At 37.6% G+C, this 27,357-nt stretch overlaps 2 protein-coding genes across 3 annotated transcripts in view; one reads left to right on the forward strand and one right to left on the reverse strand.

Moving 5' to 3' along the window:
* PDCD10 (programmed cell death 10) overlaps window positions 1–19,812 on the reverse strand; it is a 37,977-nt gene extending 18,165 nt beyond the window's left edge. Inside the window, exon 1 of the mRNA XM_039322817.1 lies at window positions 19,602–19,812. The gene's annotated coding sequence lies outside the window, so the exon portion shown is untranslated. The remainder of the gene's footprint in view (window positions 1–19,601) is intronic.
* A 207-nt stretch (window positions 19,813–20,019) lies between these two features.
* SERPINI1 (serpin family I member 1) overlaps window positions 20,020–27,357 on the forward strand; it is a 104,792-nt gene continuing 97,454 nt past the window's right edge. The window contains exon 1 of one of the 2 annotated variants that reach the window (XM_039322819.1): window positions 20,020–20,197. The gene's annotated coding sequence lies outside the window, so the exon portion shown is untranslated. The remainder of the gene's footprint in view (window positions 20,198–27,357) is intronic. The other variant, XM_039322818.1, reaches the window with a different exon arrangement.

Here is a 27,357-nt window from a genome sequence, read left to right on the forward strand (position 1 = left end):
GGTTTCAAAAGGAAGCTTGGAGTTTTCTCTGGGGATCTGGCAGACTGTTTGGTTGAAGCCTAATACTAATACTACTTCTATTGCAAGGTTATAGCAACAGAATTTTGCATTTTCCTCCTGCCTTTATCTTCATGAGAACTAAGGAGGGTCTTTTCTGAGATGCTTACTCAGATTACAGTTCTGGCCCAAACTCTGATTTATTTTATCTGACTTGTCTTAGTTGCAACTCTTTTTCTTATTCCTCAATGTAATTCCTTTTACTCATTACATCCAATCTTGCGCAAAGTGATTCTGTTAAAGTCTTCTACAAGTCTAGATTGAAAGGCACAGATTCAGGCTCAATCCTGACAAGGCTGAATGGCTGCGGACATTTGGGCTACCTAGGTCTGAGGATTTTCCATCTTTGATCTTGGGTGGGGTTGCAATTCCTTATTCAAATTACTGTGAAAGCTAGTTGTATTCATAACTCCCGCTCAAACAGCAGGTGACAGCTGTAGCTACATGGAGCTGCCTTTAATAACCCCTCAGACGCTAGTGGTTAGGTCAGAGTGCAGCAGCATAGGCAACAGTATGTATGCCTTACTATATCCATGTGACTCCACTACTTCACAAGCTGCACTGGCTATCTGAGGGGGGGTAGTTTCATGGTGCAATTCAGGTTTGTTGGCATCTATGAAGGTCTTCATGATACAGGGTTTGATTTTTTGAGGGATTACCTGTCTGTTCTTTCTGAGCATCAGATTAGATCTGGAAGAGTGGCTGCAGGTCTCAGTAATTAAGTACTGTAGTGTCACCTAATGAAAGTTAGAAACATGCCTTCTTTGTCCTGCCATCAGGAATGATATCCCCAAGAGATCCAGATGGCTCCCAACCTGATGACTTTCAAGAATCCACTGAAGACCTGGCTGTTTATCCAGGTTGATTAATAAGTCCCTGCTGGATGGATTTTTTGTTTGTTTGTTTTTACAGATAGTCTTTGTTTAGCTACCACAATTGAGACCAGCAACTCGGCTATTATGTGAAGCAGTCACTAAATGAACACAACTGTGTTTATGATATTATTTCAACTTTCCTTTGCTTTACAGACTCGCGAAAGTCATAAATATAAGAATTGGTTGTAGAGTTATTTTTTCATCATCCGAATAACTGGAAATGGTCACTAAACAAGGCAGTCACTAAATGAGGATTACCTGTATATTTGTATTAAGACTTCTTAGGTTTTCGTCCCCCCCCCCTTTGTATTTTTCTTGTTTTAATTGTAAGCCAGACAATTATTGGGAGTCAGGCAGCTTCTAAATTTGTATAAATAAACAGGACATATATCAAAACCAGTTTACTAAATTTACTGAATCAAATCCCATTCAATTTCCCTATCTCTCTAGTCTTATAAACATTTTTGCTTCCACATTTATGTACTATTTTAGAAATTCCTTTTTGTTCTTCTCTTTTTTTAAAGGTTCAACTTTCTCAGCTTTCCTTTTAACTCATTCATTTTTCTTTCATATATTTGATTTTCACTCAGACTACAAAATTAACTCATTTCTCCTGTCACATGTTACTAGTTATGTATTCCACATTAATGCACCCTCCATTCATTCTTGATCCTATTACTTGTTTCTAACATACACTTCTTATGTACTCCATTTCCACTGTTACTATAATTTTATGGTTCCCCTGGCATACCAAATAACTTCCATAAAACAAATCAGTAGGAAACACACTCTTATACAAACCATTTTCTTTTTTTAATGAACACTTACAATATATGTCATAATATAATGGACACTACTATTCTATATTTGCACCTCTTAAAATTTCTGCATTCTTTCCCCCCCTTTTGTAAATATATCAAGGCACATAAATTTATCTACACTGTTCTATGTCTGTCTGTCTGTCTGTCTGCCTGCCTATCTATCTATTCATTCCATTTTTTTCTGTCAAACATCTTATTCCTGGACACATTAATACTCATATCCACTCCATATTTTTAATTAATCTAATATTTTGCTGAAAGCACTCAGGTTCTCCGCCAGGTAGCATTTGCATTCAAAAATACATCCATGTCCCTAACCAACATATCCCCAACTTTACCTTAAGCATCCATGTCTTGCTCTTTGCTCATGTCTACCATTTACAGTTAGTCCTCAGTTAACCACCACTTACTCAGTGACCGTTCAAATTTACACTGACACTGAACAAGGGATCTTACATGGTCTTTGCAGTTGCAGCTGTTCCTTGCAGTCACGTGATTATGATTTTGGCACTTGACAACCAGCTTGCAATTGTAATGTTTGCAGCATTCAGCAATCACATGATCACCATCTGCGATCTTCACTGATGGCTTCTGACAAGCAAAGTCAATGGGAAAGCCAGCAAGAGGTTGTAAATGACAATCATATGATCCTGTGCCTAATGACTGCAGGATTCACTTAATTACATGTACCAAAATTGCCACAACTATTTTTGTAAGCCAGTGTACTCAGGAGATGTTGGACTTTATGACTACATACTTAGCAACACCCCTTTATGGATTACTGCCTTGTCGTGGCGAAGGGGCTTGCGTAACTCAATGAAGCTATAAGCTATGCCGTGCAGGGCCACCCAGGACGGACAGGTCATAGCAGAGAGTTCTGACAAAATGTGATCCACTGGAAAAGGAAATGGCAAACCACTCCAGTATCTTTGCCATGAAAACCCCATGGACAGTACTAAAAGGCAAAAAGATATGACGCTGAAAGATGAGCCCCTCAGGTCGGAAGGTGTCCAATATGCTACTGGGGAAGAGCAGAGGGCTAGTACTAGTAGCGCCAGAAAGAATGAAGCGACTGGGCCAAAGCCGAAAGGACGCTCAGCTGTGGATATATCTGGTGGTGAAAGGAAAGTCCGATGCTGTAAAGATTTTTTCTCCATAGGAACCTGGAATGTAAGATCCATGAATCAAGGCAAGCTAGACGTAGTCAAAAAAGAGATGACAAGAATGAACATCGACATCTTAGGAATCAGCGAACTAAAATGGACAGGAATGGGTGAATTTAACTCAGATGACCATCAGGTATACTACTGTGGGCAAGAATCCCTCAGAAGAAATGGAGTAGCCTTCATAGTCAATAAAAGAATAGGAAAAGCAATACTGGGATACAATCCCCAAAATGACAGAATGATCTCAATTCGAATCCAAGGCAAACCATTCAATATCACAATAGTCCAAATCTATGCCCCAACCACTGGTGCTGAAGAGGATGAAATTGACCGGTTCTATGAAGCCCTACAGCACCTTATAGAATTAACACCAAAAAATGATGTCCTTATCATCATGGGGGATTGGAATGCTAAGGTAGGAAGCCAAAAGATAACCGGAATAACAGGCAAGTTTGGCCTTGGAGTACAAAATGAAGCAGGGCACAGGCTAATAGAATTTTGTCAAGAGAATACGATGGTCATAACAAACACTCTTTTCCAACAACCCAAGAGACGGCTCTACACATGGACATCACCAGACGGTCAACATAGAAATCAGATTGACTATGTGCTCTGCAGCCAAAGATGGAGAAGCTCTATACAGTCAGTAAAAACAAGACCAGGAGCTGACTGTGGCTCAGATCATGAGCTTCTCGTTGCAAAATTTAAGCTTAAATTGAAAAAAGTAGGGAAAAGCACTAGGCCACTCAGGTATGAACTAAATCATATTCCTGATGAATATACAGTAGAGGTGACAAATAGATTTAAGGAATTAGATCTGATAGACAGAGTGCCTGAAGAACTATGGATGGAAGTTCGCAACATTGTACAAGAGGTAGCAACTAAAACCATCCCAAAGAAAAAGAAATGCAAGAAAGCAAAATGGCTATCTGAGGAAGCTTTGCAAATAGCTGAGGAAAGAAGGGAAGCAAAAGGCAAGGAGAAAGAGAAAGATACACCCAATTGAATGCAGAATTCCAGAGAGTAGCTAGAAGAGATAAGAATGCCTTCTTAAATGAACAGTGCAAAGAAATAGAAGAAAACAACAGAATAGGGAGGACCAGAGATCTCTTCAAGAAAATTGGAGATATGAAGGGAACGTTTCATGCAAAGATGGGCATGATAAAGGACCAAAATGGCAGAGACCTAACAGAGGCAGAAGAGATTAAGAAGAGATGGCAAAACTACACAGAAGAACTATACAAGAATGAGCTTAACATCCCAGATAACCACAATGAGATGGTCACTGACCTCGAACCAGACATCCTAGAATGTGAAGTGAAATGGGCCTTAGAAAATCTGAGCAACAACAAAGCTAGTGGATGTGACAGTATTCCAGCTGAGCTATTCAAAATCTTAAAAGACGATGCCCCACTCGCCCAGTACCCACAGGATTGGAAAAGGTCAGTTTACATTCCAATTCCAAAGAAAGGCAATGCCAAAGAATGTTCAAACTATCGCACCATTGCACTCATTTCACATGCTAGTAAAGTTATGCTTAAAATCCTACAAGCTAGACTCCAGCAGTATGTGGATCGAGAACTACCAGAAGTACAGGCAGGATTTCGAAGAGGCAGAGGAACTAGAGATCAAATTGCCAACATACGCTGGATCATGGAGAAAGCTAGGGAGTTCCAGAAAAACATCTACTTCTGCTTCATTGACTATGCAAAAGCCTTTGATTGTGTGGATCACAACAAATTGTGGCAAGTTCTTAAAGAGATGGGAGTACCAGACCATCTCATTTGTCTCTTGAGAAACTTATATGCAGGTCAAGAAGCAACAGTGAGAACTGGACACGGAACCACTGATTGGTTCAAAATTTGAAAAGGAGTCCGGCAAGGCTGTATACTGTCGCCCTGCCTATTTAACTTATATGCAGAGCACATCATGAGAAAGGCAGGGCTAGATGAATCAAAAGTTGGAATTAAGATTGCCGGGAGAAATATCAACAACCTAAGATATGCAGATGATACCACTCTAATGGCAGAAAGTGAAGAGGAACTAAAGAGCCTCTTGATGCGGGTGAAGAAGGAGAGTGCAAAAGTAGGCTTGAAACTCAACATTAAGAAAACCAAAATCATGGCATCCGGCCCTCTCAATTCCTGGCAAATAGATGGGGAAGAAATGGAGGTAGTGACAGATTTTATTTTTCTGGGCTCCAAGATCACCTCAGATGGGGACTGCAGCCAAGAAATTAAAAGACGCTTGCTCCTGGGGAGGAAAGCTATGGCAAATCTAGACAGCATATTAAAAAGCAGAGACATCACCCTGCCAACAAAAGTGCGTATAGTCCAGGCCATGGTTTTCCCAGTTGCAATGTATGGCTGTGAAAGTTGGACCATAAGAAAGGCTGAGCGCCAAAGAATTGAAGCCTTTGAACTATGGTGCTGGAGAAGACTCCTGCGAGTCCCTTGGATTGCAAGGCGTTCAAACTGGTCAGTCCTAGAAGAGATCAACCTTGACTGCTCTTTAGAAGGCCAGATCCTGAAGTTGAAACTCAAATACTTTGGCCACCTAATGAGAAGGAAGGACTCACTGGAGAAGGGCCTAATGCTGGGAAAGATTGAGGGCAATAGAAGAAGGGGACGACAGAGAATGAGATGGCTGGATGGAGTCACTGAAGCAGTAGGTGTGAACTTAAATGGACTCCAGAAGATGGTAGAGGACAGGAAGACTTGGAGGAACGTTGTCCATGGGGTCGCGATGGGTCGGACACGACTTCGCAATTAACAACAACTTAGCAACAGAGTTGCTGCTGATTCCAATTACAGTCATTAAGTGAGGACTGTATTAAGCATTCAGTTTATTCTCACAAATACTTCACTTTCATCATATGCCAGTCTTCTTTATTAATACTCCGTTTAGCAATAAAACTTTATATAAAATATGCTATAATTCACTTTATTACACATTTTTCTAAAGTACAATCATTTTCCTCAAAATCATTAATGTTCAACTATAATTACACTGCACTTCCCGAATTTTGCTCACTGTCATTCATTATGACTGTCACCTTCAATCAGAATTTTATCAAACATCTTCCCTGGCAGATTTAACAATTAATCCCCTGTAGTATTTGCATTCATTCTTACCACCATTTTCTTTGTATAGGAGAAGAATAATGGCATTCTCCTAGATGCCGTCTTTACATGCTCACTAAACAAGTTGTGCAACTATTCCATAAGAAAGAGGATTTGTACAGGTCAGCCATTCACACTTAGCAGCCTTAGTCCCTTTCGTCCCCTTGAACACTAAGCATTTATTTCAATTCTGTTTTTAATATATCAGTATTATTTCCACACAAATCTCTTAAATACTTCAGTTTCATCTCAAATTACTAAATTCCTTTTAACTTTCTTATATGCATTTTTCTCACCTCTAGCTTCTTTCACTTTATTATTCCACTTCTACTGTGGAACTTTTAAAATATTTTTTTTCATTTTGTTTGAAACATTTTTCTTTTTCTACTTCTTTATACCCATTTCCATTCATTTTGTTAGATTTTTTTATCATCTATTTTCATACACAACTTGTACTTTCTCTTCCTATAATCTTTCTACCTTCACTCTACTTCAGCGGTTCCCAACCTTTTCTATACCCCACACCCTAAAACATTTCTGATATATTCTCGCACCCCTTACAAAAGTTCAAAATAACAGCACCGAATTATGCATATACACTATAATTTTGAAAACCCAAGTTTTCGCACTCCCTGGAATACCGTCTCCTATCACCAGAAGGTGCGAACACACCCGGTTGGGAACCGCTGCTCTAGTTCATTTCACTTTTCTTCCACATCCACTTTTCCCAGATATCTGCTCTTGATATAATCAGCAAAACAGTCCGTCCCACATTCAAAATATTTTCATTCCTTTGTATCCTTCATTGATTATCTCAATCTTTTATCAAATCAATCATGCTTTAAAATATTCATTCCTTTGCTGTGCATACATATAGATGGCTTAGGCCACAGATTCAAAACTAACAGATCTTTTTAAAGCAAATACTTTGCTATTCCCTTTATTTCTCCAATGACTTCTTCTGTACCTTCTCATCTCATTCCCAACTAACCATTCATGTCACATAGCAAAATAATTTCTTTCTTTGGATTGTACTCATTCTGAACATTGACAATTTCTTCCCCAAAACTCATCTCTGATTATTCTATTCCCATAATTCATTTGAACATAAGATTCAATTATCACTATGTGTTCCTACTTTCAAACAAACTCACAATAGTCTAGATGGCATCAAGTAATATTTTCTCATGTACACTTTGGCTTTCTGTTTATAATCAAAGCCACATCTTCAATTTCCTTTGTATATTCAACAATTTCATTTTACAGTTTCATTCAATTCAATACACTATTCTTCTTTTCTTGGTTTAATAGAAACAATATGTATGTTTTTCATTCCATTTATTAATTCATAATTCATGCTCTTTACCATACATTCTTCTTCTATTCCAAATAACAAAATTTCATATGCAGATGTACCCACAAATATTAACCTCCATTATTCACCATGGTTTATTCACATCAAGTTTCCCCATAATGCTTTTTAGCAAGACAAAAATATAGACTAGAAGCTATATCAGACCTTTTGCCATGTGAAATAGTTAAAAAGTATTAGAAATTACCACATGAAGTCTCATTGATGATAACTATGGATTCTAACAAAATTTCTAGGGTCAAGTTCAAAATGCTAATAGAATTACAGTCACCTCTGTCTACAAGTCACCCAACATAAACCTAGAATGTGAAACAAGGGTTTTACTAATCTACAGAAAGCCATGTCTTGTGCATCCTGATTAGATAAAATTGATTTCCATTATATAAATGTACTTTCAGAAAATACTGCAGTGCTAGACAGAAAACATAATTCTCTTAAAAGGTTCTATCCATTTCAGCTATCAATCAAACCACCCAAAATCTCATTTCAAAACACCTATACAGTTAGGGAGGAAAAAAAGAGGAATTCCCTAGATGACAGCTTCAGCCAGATTTAAAATTCTGTAATAAAGAGCAAAAGAAAAAGGCTAGAACGTGGCCTTGAACTTCCCTTCCCCCAAACTGCCTAGGTTTACTAACTTAGTAGCATTTCTACTCACAAATGTTCATAAACATTCCATACTATGAGAAAGGCGTTAATAGTGTATGAACAGAAGATAGCAATAGCAATGGAGACAGCACTTAAGACTTATATACCACCCACTATGGCACTCTCTGGGCGATTTACAAAGTCAGCATACTGCCCCCAACAATCTGGGTCCTCTTTTTACTAACCTCAGAAGTATGGAAGGCTGAGTTAACCTTGAGCCTGTTAACCATCGGGATTGAATCCAGGCTGTGGGCAGAGTTTTGCCTGCAATACTGCATTCTAACCACTGCGCCATTATGACTTCTAAAGATAACCTAAAAGTACATCACTTCTCAACAAATGTTGATTGAGCTACAACATAAAGAGAGGAAGTATGGGTCACTGATGTCATGAAAACTAAACATTTTGCTAACAGAAAGTAACTTGACCTATTCATTACAAATAAAATAGTTGCGGGACACCTCAGCTCCAATTTATTACTATTCTATTTCTAAAACTCAGTTATAGACATACCAGCAATGATTCTTTAAAAACCTAGGAAGAATTTACCAACAGGAAAATCAGCAAGAAGTCTTCCTAATAACATCTTGATCATCCCTTTCTAGCAATATGTAACTGTACAACAGTAATTACACCTTTGCTAGATAACAAGTTTCTGTACAACATAGAAGTTCTCTGCTTATTTTATTATTCCTTAGGAGAAACTTGGGCTGCAACACTAATCAATGAACACCACAGTTACATGGAGACTCCTAGTCCTAGTTCCCCAACCTTTCTGGCTTTGTGGACCAGCCGGGGGGGGGGGGAGAGGGGACGTTTCCACGCGTGGTGGGCACATAAGCAGCACTCGCACAAGGAGAGAAGTGTGCATGCTCACCACTTTCACAGTCCAGGTCCAATGGGCTCAAGGCCCAGTAGTGGTCCCCAGCCTGGGGGTTGAGGACCCCTGCTATACCATATTGATTCACTTGCATGTCTGTGGATTCTAAAGTTGTAATATTGATATACGTGTTATCATTTGAAGACAAATCATTTGAAAGCTACATACACAACTGTAAGTTGTGCCAATTTTGACCATCTTTTCTGTGGACAATTATGATATGATGAAAAAAAATAATCTACTATAGGGCATTTACATTCTCTTATATGGAATGTTTCATTATCTAGCCTTTTTCAGCAATGATGGCATATAATTATGAAACAAAATGCACAGTAGATGTCTTTACTATCAACTGGTATCTTTAACTATTTTTAATTCTATTATCTACATTTCACCAATCACTAGAGGTCAAAAGCGGTTCTCATCCACATATATGCTATATTCTTAATTGTATGTTATCTTTTAAGTGAATATTAATTATCAGCATCTGTAACTGGAAAATGGATATAAATAAATGAAAATTACTTATAAGACTATTCATCAGCATGGAATAACATTAACTAAATTGACAAGTGAAGCAGCCTTAGATGGCATACAGATTTTTTTTTTACTATTATTTCTTTCTATACATAAATTTAAAGAAAGTACTAATATTACTACATGACAAACGACAAGGAAGATATGCTGCTAAACAAGTTTTCAACTATTATCTGCAAATACTGCTTGAAATAATCTATGTAAACTTCTGCATTTCTGTAGTAAAGTTATTTTGAAGAAAAAGAATTCAAGCTGTACCACAATGAATTTAGTGTATAGACAAAAGACTAAGGAAAGCTACAACAAGATAATTAATCTTGACAAATTTTCTAAGCATTCTCTCAACAGGCAAGTCAAAGATAAAAGCAAACAGAAACTGGCAGTTATATATTTGGACAAGACATAAACAAACTGCCAAGGCAAGTTGGCATGTAATGTAGGTAGTTCTCGACTTATAACAGTTCCTTTAGTGGCTGTTCAAAGTTACAACGGCACTGAAAAAAGTAACTTATGGCCATTTTTCATATTTATGACTTTTGCAGGATCCCCATAGTCACATAATCAAAATTCAGATGTTTGGGAACTGATCTGTATTTATGATGATTGTTGTGTCCCAGGGTCATGTAATCAACTTTTGTGATTTTCTGACAAGCAAAATCAATGGGGAACCCAGATTCACTTAACAACTGGGCTACTACTAACTTAATAACTGCAGTGATTCACTTAACAACTGTAAGGACTGTTAACAGCCACTACATTGAAAAGAGAGGTAAGACTAGCAGAACACATCCATGAACACCAACTAGCAGTCAGAAGAAACAATAAAAAATCCTTAAATCTCACAAAACATAGACAAACTCAATCATAATTTCAACTGGAAAACTGTGAGCACCCTAGACCAAATCAAATTGAAAAACACAATGGAATTCCCAAAAGCTTGGCATTCAGACAAACCAGCCATCAATAAATGCATAGAAATAAACTATATTTACTTACCATTCAAGAGACATAAAAAAGCTAAAACAAAAAGACCAGAACACATTCCCTCTAGCAGCCAACACCCAGATAAGCAGGGATTAAACTAGACAAGCAATAAAGCTGAAAACAATATCCTAATCAAAGAACCACCAAGGGGGGGGGAACCACACACCCAACAAAACTGGCAGGGCAAGCTACTACTGGCAAACCCCAGCCTTGTTGACTCTAGTTATGTTACCTTATAGCTAATGAAACATCTGCAAACAAATAACTAAACTCAGAGAACACCAAGGACAATCCATTTATTTAGTAATGAGATACTAAATACTTTTCACATCTGTGGATAAAATAGTTTAAGATACAGATATGGAACTGTTTAAGCTTCTGACTTGCAGGGTGACAAACACTAAAATTACTAGTTTCAGATACAAGGTAGCATCACAACAAATTTCAAAGGTATCTGGATCTTTTCCAAAATTCCACTTCTAGATTACAGAATCAGCATCAAGGAAGTTTATAAATAGGCTGAAATTCACTGATTTCAGCTTGTCATTCTTAATTCTCTAAATCAGTGGTTCTCAACCTTCCTAATGCCGCGACCCTTTAATACAGTTCCTCATGTTGTGGTGACCCCCAACCATAAAATTATTTTCGTTGCTACTTCATAACTGTAATTTTGCTACTGTTATGAATCGTAATTGGCTTGAACCGGCCGCTGAGCCAGCCCAGGGCGGCGTCGGGGGCACACACGATGGCGCTGCGGCAGGAGGAGCAGGCTCTGTCAGAGGAGAAGGGCGCCCTGGAGGCGGAGGAGCTAGTGGAGGAGGAGGGTGGCGGCGGCCAGATAGAGGAGCAGTGTCTCGGTTTCTAAGACCATCGGAAATATGTGTTTTCCGATGGTCTTAGGCGATCCCTGTGAAAGCGTTGTGCGACCCCCAAAAGGGTCGCAACCCACAGGTTGAGAACCGCTGCTCTAAATGCCATTATTCTTGGTGCATAAACTGTTTTCCTTCATAACAAAGGAAAGCCCACAGGCTAGTCTCTGTTATCTGTCTTGTTCTTCCAAGATCATCAAGTGGCCTTGATTTGCTTGCTCCTTTGAATTTTTGTTCAAGCCATTATACATGGCCACTCTTGACAATACCAACTATTTGGTAGGTTTTTCAGGACTGAAGTATTGGAGCTGATTTTATATTGAGGATGACAGAATAAAGTTCTCAAAAATATAACAATATATTTATACAGTAATGTTATTGTCTCATGAAACATTTTAAGATACATAAATGTCAGCATTAAATTCCTAGGTATCTGTAGCATCTGTAGACATGAAATTTGAATCAAAATGACGATGGTAATTTGTGAAAGAATACTGTACCATCTTATCCATAGTAAAAAGCCAATTTTTAAAAAATGGAATACCAAAAATAGGTATTAAGAATCAGGTTATCCCAGCTAGAAAAACCATGTGTACTGCATCACATCATGATTATCACTGTGCCATGCAGGATGAGCACAACATCTAGTCCTTAATTAAAGTTCTTGAAATTCCAGTTCAACAAAAAAGATGGCAGATTTAAAGGAACTAACCTTCTGATTATTAGAAAAATATGAAATAATGATAACTATGCTAGAAATTATCTGCATTTCAAAATCAGCACAATCTCTACCAGGACAAATGAAACATTACAAAATAGCATACTATATATCTTTTCAAGCTTTTTAGAATGTTTTGTTTTACATAAACAAAGGAATATCATTTAGTAATACTTTAACATGGAAGATAAAAAGGGGCTACAGGTTTTGAGTCTATTATTATTAATTTATTAAACTTACATCCCTGCTACAAAAATAGTGCTCAAAGTTGTGTTAATTGTTCTAGGTAATTTTTTTCTTTTGCCTCTGATTTCCCCTTCAGAATGAAATATATCATCTAAACTGGTAAAACCTTAAGAGAACAATGCTTTAAATGATAACCTGTTATTAATGCTCTATTAATTCATACACTGGAAAACATACAGGGCTCTGTTCTGGGCCCAGTGCTCTTCAACATCTTCATCAACGATTTGGACGAAGGTATAGATGGGGAACTCATCAAATTTGCAGACGACACCAAGCTGGCAGGAATAGCCAACACTCCAGAAGACAGGCTTAGGATACAGGAGGATCTGGACAGACTTGAACATGGGTGCTATCTAACAAAATGAAATTCAGTGGTGAAAAAAGTAAGGTTCTACATTTAGGCAAGAAAAACCAAATGTACAGGTATAGTATAGGGGGTACTTTGCTCAATAGTAGTAACTGTGAGAGGGATCTCGGAGTCCTAGTGGACAATCACTTAAATATGAGGCAGCAGTGTAGTGCAGCTGCCAAAAAAGCCAACACAGTGCTAGGCTGCATTAACAAAGGGATAGAATCAAGATCACGTGAAGTATTAATACCACTTTGCAATGCCTTGGTAAGGCCACACTTGGAATACTGCATCCAGTTTTGGCCACCACGATATAAAGATGTTGAGACTCTAGAAAGAGTACAGAGAAGAGCAACGAAGATGATTAGGGGACTGGAGGCTAAAACATATAAGGAACAGTTGCTGGAATTGGATATGTCTAGTTTAATGAAGAGAAGGATGAGGAGGACATGATAGCAGTGTTTCAATAGCTCAGGGGCTGCCACAAAGAAGAGGGAGTCAAGCTATTCTCCAAAGTGCCGGAAGGCAGGACAAGAAGCAACAGATGGAAACTAATCAAGGAGAGAAGCAACCTAGAACTAAGGAGAAACTTCCTGGCAGTTAGAACAATTAACCAGTGGAACAACCAGAAGCGGTGAATGCTCCAACACTGGAAGTTTTTAAGAAGAGACTGGACAGCCATTTGTCCGAAATGGTATAGGGTTTCCTGCCTGGACTAGACAATCCCCACGGTCTCATCCAATTTTTATTATTATTATTATTATTATTGTTGTTGTTGTTGTTGTTGTTGTTGTTGTTTCAAATTCCTGTCTAGATTTAAAATTCTAAATTATTCCTAAAATATTACAGTAGTACCTTGGTACTCATCCTTAATTTGTTCTGGGAGGTGCAACAAGTACTAAAAAGGACAAGTACCAAACAAACCATGTGACTTACATGACCCTTTGTTTCAGCCAGGAAGAACGTCCTATCTGTCCCTTATCCTTGGTCAGCAAAGTCAGCATGGCTGACTTCCTGTCCCCCGCTTCCTTTTACAGCACATCAAGTACCAAACAAACAATAAGTACCACAACAACATTTTCGTGTCAAATTCATGAAGTACAAAATTCGATGAGTTCTGAAGCAGTTGAGTATGGAGTATCACTGTATCAATATTTCTTATTGTTCAAATTTGTATCTTACCACAATAATAAGATTGCAAAGTAAAAAAAAAGCAATAAAATATAGATACAGAGATAAGATAAAGCCCAAGCAGTTTATGGCCTCTTTGCTGGAGAGCTCTCTAGAAAAGCTCTCTTTTGATCTTCTGGAAGGTGAACAATGTTGGAGACAGATGAATCTGTAATGGGTGACATTCCAGAGAGTAACCTATCACTGAAAAACAGCGCTCTTGCCCTCTCAAAGAACAGGGGCAAACTGCAGCTTCTCCCAACATCAGGATTAAGGCTGATTTCAGTGGGGATGTGTGATCCTGCAGATAGGCAGGCATCAAATTATAAAAAGCTTTATATTTATAAGCAACAGGTAATCTTATAAAAAAGTGAAGATTTAGCAAACCCTCCAAATAACTTTTGCATCACACAATGCTTTGAGCTGTGTGTTTTGATCTGCATCACCCGAGGCTCTGATTTGGATGTCATACGTAATTCATGATAAGGCAAATAAAATAATGAAAATAGAAGTTTTTAAAATTTCTTTTTCTAAATAAAAATAACAAAAGGCACCATGATCTCAATAAGGCATAGGGTGCAAAATGTTGTATTTTTAGGAAAGGAAATCCATACCTACAAAAATGCCAGCTATTTCAAATACAGGCATTATTGCATTTAAATTGCTATAACTCTATGCATCATTATGATCAGGTCTATATGCATGCATGCATGCAAAAGATTTTAAAAACATTATAAACTGACAAGTATATCTTATTTTATTATAACTAATTTTATTTTTAATTTTTCCAGATATTTCATTTGTCAATAAGATATAAAACTATAATTAGAACAGAGTTGTGAAGTGTAATTACTCGAAATCAAAATTCATTTACAGCTGTCAAAAAACGTATAAAAAATTCAAATATCGTACAGAATGCTATTTACACCAAAGCTAAGAAGCCTGGTACATCCAGATGGTTCATACTTCAATTCCCATTTGCATGGGTAATGGAAGCAACTGAAACTTACAATCCAAAACATCTGGAAGACATCACACTGTGTTTAGAAGTAAACTAGCTTTTTATTACTATGTACATATTATTTGTGGATAATACGGTAGCTTTAAAAAATACTGCATATTATTTAAAATATCTTTCTATTGACATTTTTCTGACTAGTTTAATTTGATGTGCTACAGTACAAAATGCTTCTATTGCTTCTACCTATGTGAAGATTTTTCTAGAATAAGCAGGTTTTTCACAGTCCCTTGTTACCAATTTTTTTTTTCTTGGCTTCTTTATGGAGTTATTTTTTGCCATGAGATGTTTCTCTTGTATTTTAACACAAATCTTTTATATTTGGAAAATGAATGAAGAATTTATCAGGCTACAATAACTAGGGCAGTTACTTGAAAGCCAAATTAAATTATATGTAATATTTATCATTTTTAATATAGGCAATTTACATATGCTTAAAATGTAGATGGAACCCATTCATTTATGGAAATAATTCTATTTGCTTAAAAGACAGGTATGGTACAGAGGATAGCAAGTTGAACCGAGGGAGTACAGATAGTCCTCAACTTATGACCACAATGGAGCTCAAAAATTTCCACTGATAAGCAAGACAGTTGTTAAGTGAATTGTGCCCCATTTTACTTTTTTTGCCACAATTGTTAAAAGAATCACTGCAGCTGTTAAGTGAATCACGTGGTTAAGTAAATCTGGCTTTCCCCATTGATTTTGCTTGTCAGAAGCCAGCTGGGAAGGTTACAAATGGTTATCACATAATACCTGGACACTGCAACTGTCATACAGCTGTCAAGCTCCTGAATTTTGATTATGTGACCATGGAGATGCGGCAACAGTCATTAAGTGTGAAAACCAGCCATGTCACTTTTTTTTCAGTACTGTTGTAACTTCAAACGGTCACTAAATGAATGGTTGTAAGTCAAGGACTACCTGTACTTCACATACATCTAATAGTATCACCTTCTTTCAATCCTCTCTGCTTACCTATAAACAGAACGAAGGCCTTCTCAGAGCAGATTCTAAACCATGGAGATTGATTGAGATTAACAGCGGTTATTATGTCAGAGATTGTAATACTAATATTAAAATTTTTCATAGATACTATGCCCTTACCACACTGAAACCTATAGAATCAACAGACGATTTCAGCCTTTGCTTTTATCCAAAAGTCACTAAGTACATCATAATTTCTGAAAATAGTATTAAGTAGGCAATGGATTATCAACTAATAACGTATTGTACTGTTGCAAGTAAAGCAAGGTTACAAAGAAAGGTACACCAGACCTGTGAAATATTTTCCAATAATAACATGTGATGCAGTCTCCAAGCTATTTTTATTGAAAAATCGGATAAACATAGTTCAAATCATTAACTGCCTTCAGTTTCAGAATTTCTTAGATGTCAGATACACAGTTTTTATAGAAAAATTGGGTATCATTAAATTATTTTACTATAAAAATATACAGTAATCATGTCTATGATTAAACACAGTATTATAGGAGTTATATAAACAACATTTAAGAAAGAGTAAGATATCATGCTTAGGTGTATTTGAACTGGATTAGCACAATAAGTACTTTCCGAAAGCTATTTTCTTTACAAGAGACTACAGAGTGATTGGCTATAACACACTGAACGACAAACCAGATGACCACATTTAGTCTAGTGAATTGTGCACATGTGTATAGTTTGTTTGCCATGCACCCCTTGTAATTGGACTATAGACTTTTAAAAGTCCAGTTTCTTAGTATAACTAATTTCTCTGATAATTTTACATGTATTTTCTTGTCACTAAAATAACAAAAACTGAAAGGATACAATATATAAGATTTTTTTTTTTCTTATAATAGTCTAAAGCAGTAGTTCTCAACCTGTGGGTCGGGACCCCATTTGAGGTCAAACGACCATTTCACGGGGGTCGCCAAACAACACAGTCCGCCATTTTTTCCCCTTTTCCTTAGCTGTGCTACTCCCTTTTATTCTATTGGCTTTTGAAAGCCAATAGAATAGACTTTCTTGAATAGAGTCTAATTCTATTGGTTTTCAAAAGCCAATAGGAATTGTCCAGCTGTCTCTGCCCTGCTGAGCCCGCCAAAAGTCCCAGTCTGCAAACGGTGCTGCACCAGTTGAGTAGTCCTCAACTTACGACCGGTTGAGTAGTCCTCAACTTACGACCAGTTGGGGGTCGCGGCATTAAAAAGGTTGAGAACCACTGGTCTAAAGTGTTTCATTTTCTAGTTTTCAAATTTTTATTTATTTATATTTATATCCCACCCTTATTATTACAAATAATTCAAGGCAGTGAACATATCCAACACACCTTCTGCCTATTTTCCCCACAACCACCACCCTGTGAGGTGAGTTGGGCTGAAAGAGAATGACTGGCCCAAGGTCACCCAGCTATCTTTCATGCCTAAAGTGGGACTACAACTCAAGGTTTCTAGTCTCTCTCCAACCTTAATCACATATCTTGTTTTATTGTGTTTTGCTTCATTGAGATTTAAAGATACTGCATTATTTTTTATCAAGATGCTCCACCAACAAAAATGTTACAACTCACTGAAGGCTCTAACGATTCTCAGAAGGTATTTTTCAGCAATAAAGTATTTTAAATTAATTTAGTTAAGGTATGTACATTGCTTTTTTAAGATACAATGCTATTACACACAGTCATAAAAGTATATACATATACGTATGTTGTCTATACGTATACATTTTAAACATACCTAAATTAAAATCAAACATTAGTGGGGAGGGCAGATCCCACATTGGGTGGAGGTGGGATCTATTCCCCCTTTGGGGCCCTAAGCCAATGACAAAGACATGTCTTTAAACTTTTATGAATGGATAGGAGGGTTGGGGTCAACCTCACATTGGGGGGAGATGTTCCAGAGGCAGGAGCAACAGCAGAGAAGGTGTTCCTTCTGGGCCCCTGCCAGCCAGAATAATCGGACTGATAAGACTTGCAGCATGCCTCCTCTGCTGGTATGAGTGGTACAGGCCAATCCCAGTGGGATGAGACAGCCCCTCAAGTAACCCGGACCCATGCCATGAAGGGCTTTTAAGGTGATCAACAATTTGAATTGCACCCAGAAGCAGACTGGCAACCAATGCAGCTTGCAGAGTAGTGGTGTTACAGGTGCCAGTCTTGGGGCTGCCAAAACTGCCTGCGCCACCACGATCTGCACCAGCTGTAGCTTCTGAATGCTCAAGGATAGCCCCATGTAGAACCCCATGTACTGTAAAAATAACTTTAATATTCACTGCACAAACAAAAAAGTGCATGTGACTCAGTTTATTGTGATGTAGGAAACCTGTGACCTAAATGTTTATACCTTCAAACCAGGCACATTTACATTTTTAATATTACGCCCTTTAGTCTCCCAAGCACAAAGGTGGTTGGATGCATTTGAAAGAATAAGAATACCAAGGTGAAAATGTCTTCTTTCTGTACACCGAAAGCAAAAGCACATTTTCATGCTTTGGCCATCCATAATATTTGAATGCAGAAGCTCCTAGGTTTATTGAACAAGACAATATCATTATGACAAGAAAAGTGCTCCCGTGTCCAATTTTGATATTGAGTAAATATTGCATCAAAATATAATGGAATAGATATGATCACTGGTTGCAAACCCAAGCACTTCTATACTTAGATCATTAAGGTTTCACTCTGACCAATTGAAAACAACTGCAATACATCCTGAATACAGAACAAGAGTCTCAAGAATGAAGCTCATTACTAATGTTGATAGTATCAATATGGTACAGAAAAAATACCATATTTAAACAAAAGCTATTTCAGTGTTTCCTTTAAACATACTTATTCCTGACCAAATTAGAGAAATCCCATAAAACTGGACAGTACGAATAACTGTCTTGAATTATATAATCCCTGAGATCTTGTCATATGACAAGATACCTCACTATTACTAAGCAGAAACAACGAGGTTTTCCTCCTTAGTGGCTCCCATTTTTCCTTTCCTCCACAAGCAAATCCTTCCAAGAATGGACATGCATTTTGGGTGTGTGCAGATGCATCATATAAACTGCTCCGGTGAAGTACTTTTATGTCTTCATGGAAGACAGGTTGAAACAGTTTCTAAGGCAAAGGTAGTCCCCCTGATACAACCATCTGCAATTTATTATAATAGAACGGTTCAACGAGAGCTTTAATTCCACCACTTGAGTCCTGCCAAAGATATCCAAGACCCTCCACGCACAATCAGGTTTCAAGAAAGACAAGCTTCCCACAGCAAGATCAGAAAGGCTGAGCCTTCTTTTTCCAGATGCTCCTCGCTTTTATCCTCCCTTTCAATGAGACAGGTTGCTGTCGTTTCTCACCCTCGATATCATGCATGTATGCATGTATATATGTATGTATGTATTTACTCTCCTCAACAGCTACCGAGACGCGGACATCTTCATCCAAACAACTACGATACCGACCTGTATTCACCCTTCCCATTCCATACCTAAATCCTTTCGGGTACCAAAAGCTGCTTCTCCCCTTGCAAATGTTTGAGCGCCTGCAGAAAAAAGGAGGCCCTTTCCCCCCACTCTGCTGGGGACAAGTCTCTGGCCCCCACTTTCTCTCGAGGTTCCCATGGAAGGGCTAGGCCCGAATGCACCGCCGCCCCCCCCCGATGCTGTAATCCCCCTTACGCATACAGGTCGACGTAACCTCTATGGGGTGGTCAGGCCTTACGCAAATCTACCACTGCCTTGGCGACACCCGAAGAGGGAGAGGAAGGGGGCCTCTTCCGCCACATTACCTCACTTCTCCCTTTCACCTGACCCGCGAAGCCTCTAGGACTCCCGAGCAGGTTCCCCCGTCGCTCTTGCCGGAAGTACGTGCCGGAAAAGCAGCGTCCTCCTCTCTCTCGCCGCTACCGCTGCCACCGTTGTTACCACACACCAGGCGTTGTCCGGAACTAGCCGGCGATCGCGTGAGCCCATGGGACCTGTAGTCCGCTTCCCAGAAAAACTACAAGTCCCGAAAAGCATTGCGAGGCCTCGGGCAAAAGAAAGCGGGGCGGGAATGGGGGGGTGGCGGCGACAAAAAGAGGCCGCTACAAGGCGAGCGGCGAGGGGGAGGGGCCAGTGAGCGAGAAGACCAATTAAAAGCCAGAGTCGGAGTGGTGGGCGAGGCTTTGACCGTATTAGGCAGAAAGAGGCGGGGCGACGGGAAAAAGGATGGGTGGGTGAGAGTAAAAGTCTTCGGGCGCTACAAGAGGCGACAGAAGCGATCCTGGAGGCGGTGCTGTTGTTTCTGGAACAGTTTCAGCGCCAGGACCTGGTTGAGCTTGACGGGATCGGAAGCCCCACCTGAAGCCCTTGAGACTTTCATCAGAGGGCTTCTCTCGGACAGGTAAGCGCCGCCAGAGGCTCCTGCACCAGCACACCTCCTCTTTGGGTGTCTTGGCTTGCGGTGAAGCAGCTCCGGTGGGGAACGCTGGAGCGCCCATCTCGCGTGTTGTGCAGCCTTAAAAGGGAGATCCTTTTCAAACAAAAAATTCCCATCGCTCGGTAAACGAAGTTCATCTTATGTCCTTTTGAAGAGCTTTCCGCTCATTCACAAAAACACAGTGCTTTTTTTTTAAAAAAAATCTCAATATCTTCTATTTCAGTAGAATAAATGGCTCCAAATATACGGGGGGGGGGTAATTCTTATTGAAATCTTTTGGAAATTCTTTTTTCTCTTGATCATGGTAATCTTTTTGGTTTGATTCTTTTTTCTCCTTTGTTTCTATCTTCCTGGTAGGTATACAGGTATTGCTAGATCTTTTCCCAGCTTTTACGTGAACGTTCATAAATTCCTCTGAGCAAGGCTTGATACTTTTTCCTGATATTTTTACAAATACCTGTTTCTGCTAGATGATCAGAAAGAATTATGTTTTTAACTGAAGACCCGTGAGTTTCATTCATTGTCTTTTTCTCAAGCAGTGTCCTTTGCCAGGGCATCTTAAACAATTGTAGCACCCGAGCAGAACTTTAAAATGCATGCTTTTAGTATTGAGAATTGGCCTTTATGGGTTAATATAAAGATAAATGGTTGCTTATCAATTTAGACTTACTGTATCCTGCAACATTAACAAGAGTTGCAGTTAGTGCAATAAATCCCTTGAAAGTTTTATATTGATTGTCTGACCATTAACATGATCCTTTGTGGATTGTGTATCTCCATTTGTATTAGAGCAAGCTAATTTTTTGTATATTGAAATCATTGGGAATTTTGTTATTGTTTTCATGTGAACTGAAATGTGAAATTCATCTTTTTTAAAAAATGGAAAAAATGACCTGTCAGTTATCAAGATGTGGATAAAGAAATAATTTATGAGTCTTTCTGATTAGCACTGATTAGGTTAGTTTTATGTGAACTGCATAATACTGATATCTGTGTAAATCTGTGCAACGACTACTCTGCACAATAAGATATTCCAGAAACATTTCTTGAGAAGATCATTAAGTCCCTTTACTTCAGTTGACTTCCACTTCAAAGAGGAATGTAGAAATGCCTAATTTTCTTTTTAAACTGCAGGCTGAGATCTATGTGAATAGGTCTTCAGCTGTGTGTAAAGAACATCAGTCTAGTCTGGCCCTATACCAGGACATTTATTTTCTTCTGTCCGTAGAGTGTTGTCAGATTGATCTGAATACCTGGTTCTTTTTTAAAACAAATATTGTCTCCTTAACATGTTGCAATTCACATTTCCCCCTCCATATGTAATGACAGTTAATAAGAATGGATCTTAATATTATGCTATGCAAATGTTAATGTGTAGACTGTAATAGAAATATGTAGAAGGGAAAGGTGTTTTTCAGATTCTTAAATGCCAGCATGATATATCAGTTCATATTAAATTCTAATCAATTTTCTAGGTGTCTAAAAAACCAGGTGCAGGAATGTTTGTATCCCTGATTATTTACTTCCAAATTGAAGTTCTGCCAAAATAAAATTACCATCTGGCTTATCTGTCTTTACATGACAATAAAAGCTTGAGTGGGATTTAGTTTCAGTGGGAATACCTATAAAATAAACCATATAATCCTGAAAATGTTTACTTATAAAGACATATTTCTAAAGTCTATGATATGACCACTTATGGGGTATATTTATTACTGCATAAAACATATATATACCTAATTACTTAGTGCAAATATAGAGCAATTTTAAAATAACAGATTTGTGAATTAAAACATTCCAAGCATTTGGGCTTTCTCTAACTGTGTATTTGCTTATGTGATATGATGGGATCCATATTCCTATTCCAAGCTTTGCATATAATTAAAGTCTATAGGTTTAATCTCATCCTTATATATGGTTTAGATAATGCTTTTTATATTTCATCTGATATGTGTTGTGCCATTCATCATTCTGAAGAATTTGATGAAAACTAGCATCTATGTCAATGCCAAATAAATCATATTGTGGCTTGTCTGAAGAATGAACTGCTGATTTGATTTGAAATTCATTAAAGTAACCACATCTGTTTTCAGGATCACATAACTGTTTTAATAAGCCACAGAAAAATACTGTGTTCACAATCCTAGGTATTCTGAAATAGTTTTTCCAAATATATCTGAAGCTTTATATACTCATATTTTATCCAGATACATATTAAGCTAAATCTATTTCCTGATTTTTTTAGATTTTTTAAAATCTCACCTTTATTACTTTATAAGTAACTCAAGATGGAGAACAAAAATTATTCTCCTTCTTCCTCCTATTTTTCCTACAACAACGATGCTGTGAGGTGAATTGGGCTGAGATAGAGTAACTGGCCCATAATTATCCAGCCGGCTTTCACGCCTAACATAGGACTAGAACTTACAGCTCCTGATTTTTAGCCTGGTGCTTTTAACTTATAGACCAAACTGGCTCTTAATTATATCTTAGCTAGGATATAACACTAACTGATCAGTTTAGATCTGCACCTATAATGAGAAACATTGCTTTTTCATGTTGAACATGGGGAAGCTTTGCTTGTATATGTGGGTATATTGAGGGTCTCATAATGTGGCAGGAAGATTTGCAGCCTGAATTTTAAGATCATCAGTTTTTCTTTTTCTGTTATCTTTTCTTCCCTTGTTGAACAGAATGGTTAGGGAAAAGCAAGTACTTTGCAAGAGATCTGAACAGATTATTTGTAGAGGTATTTTGAAATTAATCTGAGAACCACATGCAACCTAAAACCATAGGTTGCTCTATACCATTTTTAATGAAGTTCACATGTTCTTTTGAAGATGCAAAATTACCTTCACAACAACAGGAATTTTTTTTCTTTTAAACGGAAGCCTCATTTTTGTATTCATTCATTTTTAAAAAACAAAAAAACAAAGCTGTTAAAGAAAATATTTATAACTAACTTGTAAGTTAGACTTTGCAACTTCAGGTTAAACAATCTGTAGTTTTCCATAAATTATTCATTTAAGCTATTATTTAGTTATTACTGTGGAATAGGCTGCAAGAGTTCACATATTACGCTGAACCCTGGCTTTTTCAACCATAGTTGTTTCGAGTCATACAGAAAACTAAGACAAACCACATTGTGGCTTTGTGAAGAGTATGCAGGGAATGTAACCTCTATCTGTCCTAGAACGTTCAAAGTCATTTCTGGATCAGGCTGATGCGCATTTAAATCTAAGATTTATAGACTAACCAAATGTATTCAAATTAGTGACCATCATTACACCTTATGATAATGAATTTTACAGGCTAGTTTTATGCTAGTTTTATTAAGATATATTCCTTTTTCGCTGTTCTAAACCTTCAGCTTTATTGGAGGACCTTATTGAAGGAAAAAAAAAACCCGCCCCCCCAAAAAACTTATCTCTTCATTTTCTTCCTGCCAGGCATGATTTTATATCTGTTAGTTGCCTTTGTTTTATTAAGCTGGAGTCCGAGATATTCTAGGTTTTTCACACAGAGAAGAATTTTAATTCCCTGGTAATGTAAGTGGCACTTTGTCCAGTTATGATGCTGATGCACATTATGCTTCTATTCTTATTTATACCCATCAAATTGTTTAAACAAGTGGTTACATAGACCAGAGAAAGTTTCTGTGCTCACTTTTGGAGCAGTTCACTAAATATGTGAAGTAGAAATAAATACCTGGAAATTGTGATGTGTAATGAGATGTATTGGAGATGCTTTCTCCTATATATTTTTACCTTTATTACAGATATAGAGAAATTATAAGCATCGTCTTAAGCACTTTACCCTTTTGAAATAATAGAAAATACTTATAGCTTGGGTTTTAGATTTTGGCAGTGGTTTGCTGTCCAAGCTTGTTTCAATTTAGTTTCTGAAAGTTTCATTACCAAACTAGGTAACATAGCAGCAGATTTAGTAGACAAAACTGGTGTAGCAGCTCTCTCGTAGCAGAGATTATATGAGAAATTTTGCTTCTGAGATTTTACTTCAGGATGTTCTCCAGCAAATCTCTTGGTCCAATTACGTCAACAGGGGAGCTGGCATAAATGCAATGAGTGGTTTTTAATGAGGTTTAAAATGCCTGATTTGTTCTCTGAATTTCCTCAGATTAAAAGTTGGCTTGAATGTTTAACATGCCAAGGATACTATGAGAGGCCAATAGAAAAGAATGAGGGGTTTAGGCCGTCAGTGTCTATGATTCACTCTACTAAATCACTAGCTTAATAAAGCCTTAATACTAAGAATTCTCCTGCTTATATTTTTTTCCTGCTGAAGAATAGATTACAGTACCTAAACTCCGGAATTATTATCATTATTGGAACATACTTTTAGAAAATCCTGAATCTATAGTACTCTTTACAAGCAGTTAATGGAGATCCATCTGAGTAATTACCATTATCTGCAAGGACTCTGGTGTAACTTAGTAAAACCTACATTAGCAAATCAATGGCAAAAGGTCTTTAAATTATTGAGCACTTTTGCTATGCTCTTCAAACAGTCTAATTTGACAATGATTATTTTTCATGTTTACTAACTCCACAGAGAATTAAAAAGGATTAGTTATTAACTTACTTATGTTTGATGTATAAAGTGGATGAAGGACTTGTTCTATAATGTGGTGTTCTGGTTTGATATCCATAAGATTGTTCGTATGAGTGTCATGAAGATCATTATACTTTTAAAAATGTAACTGTAGTTTTGAGTTATATATCAAAATGTATGGAATGTATCACTGCCTAGAGAATAATGGATTTCTCAAACATGGGGGAGAGCAAAGATGATCATTGTTCAACATTACAAATATAGCACCACCCCAAATTAATAGTCTTGGTTGATATATACATGTATGTATTTATGTATGTATGTATATATATAAGGACGAGGGGGGACATGATAGCAGTGTTCCAATATCTTAGGGGCTGCCACAAAGAAGAGGGAGTCAAGCTATTCTCCAAAGCACCTGAGGGCAGGACAAGAAGCAACAGATGGAAACTAATCAAGGAGAGAAGCAACCTAGAACTAAGGAGAAACTTCCTGACAGTTAGAACAATTAACCAATGGAACAACCTGCCTCCAGAAGTGGTGAATGCTCCAACACTGGAAGTTTTTAAGAAGAGACTGGACAGCCATCTGTCCAAAATGGTGTAGGATTTCCTGCCTGAGCAGGGGGTTGTAAAAGAAAGACTGATGGATATTGTGTGTTCAGGGTTTAGTTATTTGTTTTAAAATTAAATATGCATTTGTATATGATAAAATATATTTTGTAGGGGTTTATTTTTGTCTTTAATTTCCTTCCCTCCCTCCCTCCCTCCCACCTTCTACACAAAAATATAATGAGCAAAGCTGAAGTAGACATATCTAGGACCAGAATTTAACTACTCTGGCCAGTAGTGTATTGCCATAATGTCAGATAACCTGCAGATTCAATGCAGATATTGAATTTAGGACTTTTTGAAAAGGATATTTTGTGCATTTTTTTTCAAGGAAGAGCTGGTTATGGCCACACCTGGGACTGTCTTGGGGGCACTGGGACCATAGGAAAAAAAACTGAAGATAGCAGCTTCAGTTGTGTAGTTGTGGCAGCCAGATTGTTTTTCTAGATCCTCTGTTTCTAGATTCTCCCTGGTCATACTGCTACTGGTAAATACCAAAATATGCTAAAATGAGATTAGGTAGTTTATAATTCAGGTAGTATTGGGAAGGCAGTGTAAATATATAGCATAATAGTGATAATATAAGGCAGTTTGAAAATAGAGTTTGACAGTCATCAAAAATGTGACTATGAGCACATTTGAATTAGTTGCACATAAATATTTAAAGATGCATAATGTTGATGACTTGGGTAAGAGCAAAGCAACTACTTGGACTGAAGTTTATTCTCTTTTTTCAATGCCATATCCTAGGAGGGATTTTCAGTGCAATGTAGTATAGAAAGTTAAAGTAGGTGCATAATCTGAGCAGCTGAAAGATTATCAATCTATACAAACTGGAGAGTACAATTGGATAGTCATGGATATAAAAAAGAGGGTGAGGAAACACCTTGGTGGAAAGGAAAAAAATCAGGAGAATCAGTGATTATATGAAATGGGCAGACAGGTTTTCTGGACAGCATTTCCCCTTCTATTTTAAAACAATGTCAAACCTATTTTAGCATTTAACGCTAGGATTGCTGTGCCTTCCAACTCAAAGCGACAGGTCAAGTATGGCACAGATTCCAATCATAGTGCAGAAAACAGGGAACCTGCAATTGATAAATCACATTCAGTCCTCAGGGCCCATCCTGTAACACCTGGTCCACCCCAATAGTGCATCTAGCTATTTTTAAATTTTAATTTATAGTGTTTTGCAGAGACTTCAGCTGCCTTGTTCATTCCTGATAATCTCCCCTAAAAAGTAATCTGATTTTCCTGATTTTTAACATCATTGCTCTTTCTTATTCTTATCTTATTTTTTTATGTAACCTGCTCAGAGTTGCTTTGCTACCAGGAAGCCTCTAAATTTTAAAAGTGCCCAAAACATAGGCCTAAAAAAAAAAAAAAAACTCTGCAAAAAGTCCAACTTTGTTTTTGCTTTTGCTAATTGCAAGGATGTAATGATGTTAGTGGTCTTGCTGCTCTTTTCTTTTGTTAAATGTAATCCTTGATCAAAGGAAAATTGTCTCCCTGGATGCATTTTGGGAATAGCTTTCTTTAGAAACAAATCCTTTTGAATGAAGTGGGGCTTATGCTTCTCAGTAAACTTTCTTGGGATTTGTGCTCTGGTGTTTACAGCAACCACAGCATACCTTTGCAATATTTCCCACTCTTCCTTTAGGGAAGTAAGAAAAATATTAAGCCCACTGGTAGGTAATTTGGGAACCAAGTACCTTTACTCATTTATCATCCTTGTCAGAATAAAAAAAAAACAAATTCAGAATTTGATTCAAGCCATTATTTTATCCAAGTTGATGAAAATTCTTAGAATTTTCTGGTGGTCCCTTATCTGATCCTTTTAGTTTTTTCAGTTTTTTCAAGGTGAAGTGGATTTAGATCTCTTGTGGGTGTGAAGGTATTCATGAATGATGACGTATTTGATCCCTCCCTTGGGCCCAGTAT

This window comes from Crotalus tigris, unplaced genomic scaffold (assembly GCF_016545835.1).
Source record: "Crotalus tigris isolate CLP2741 ecotype Arizona unplaced genomic scaffold, ASM1654583v1 scf7180000024131.857555, whole genome shotgun sequence".
NCBI lineage: Eukaryota > Metazoa > Chordata > Lepidosauria > Squamata > Viperidae > Crotalus > Crotalus tigris.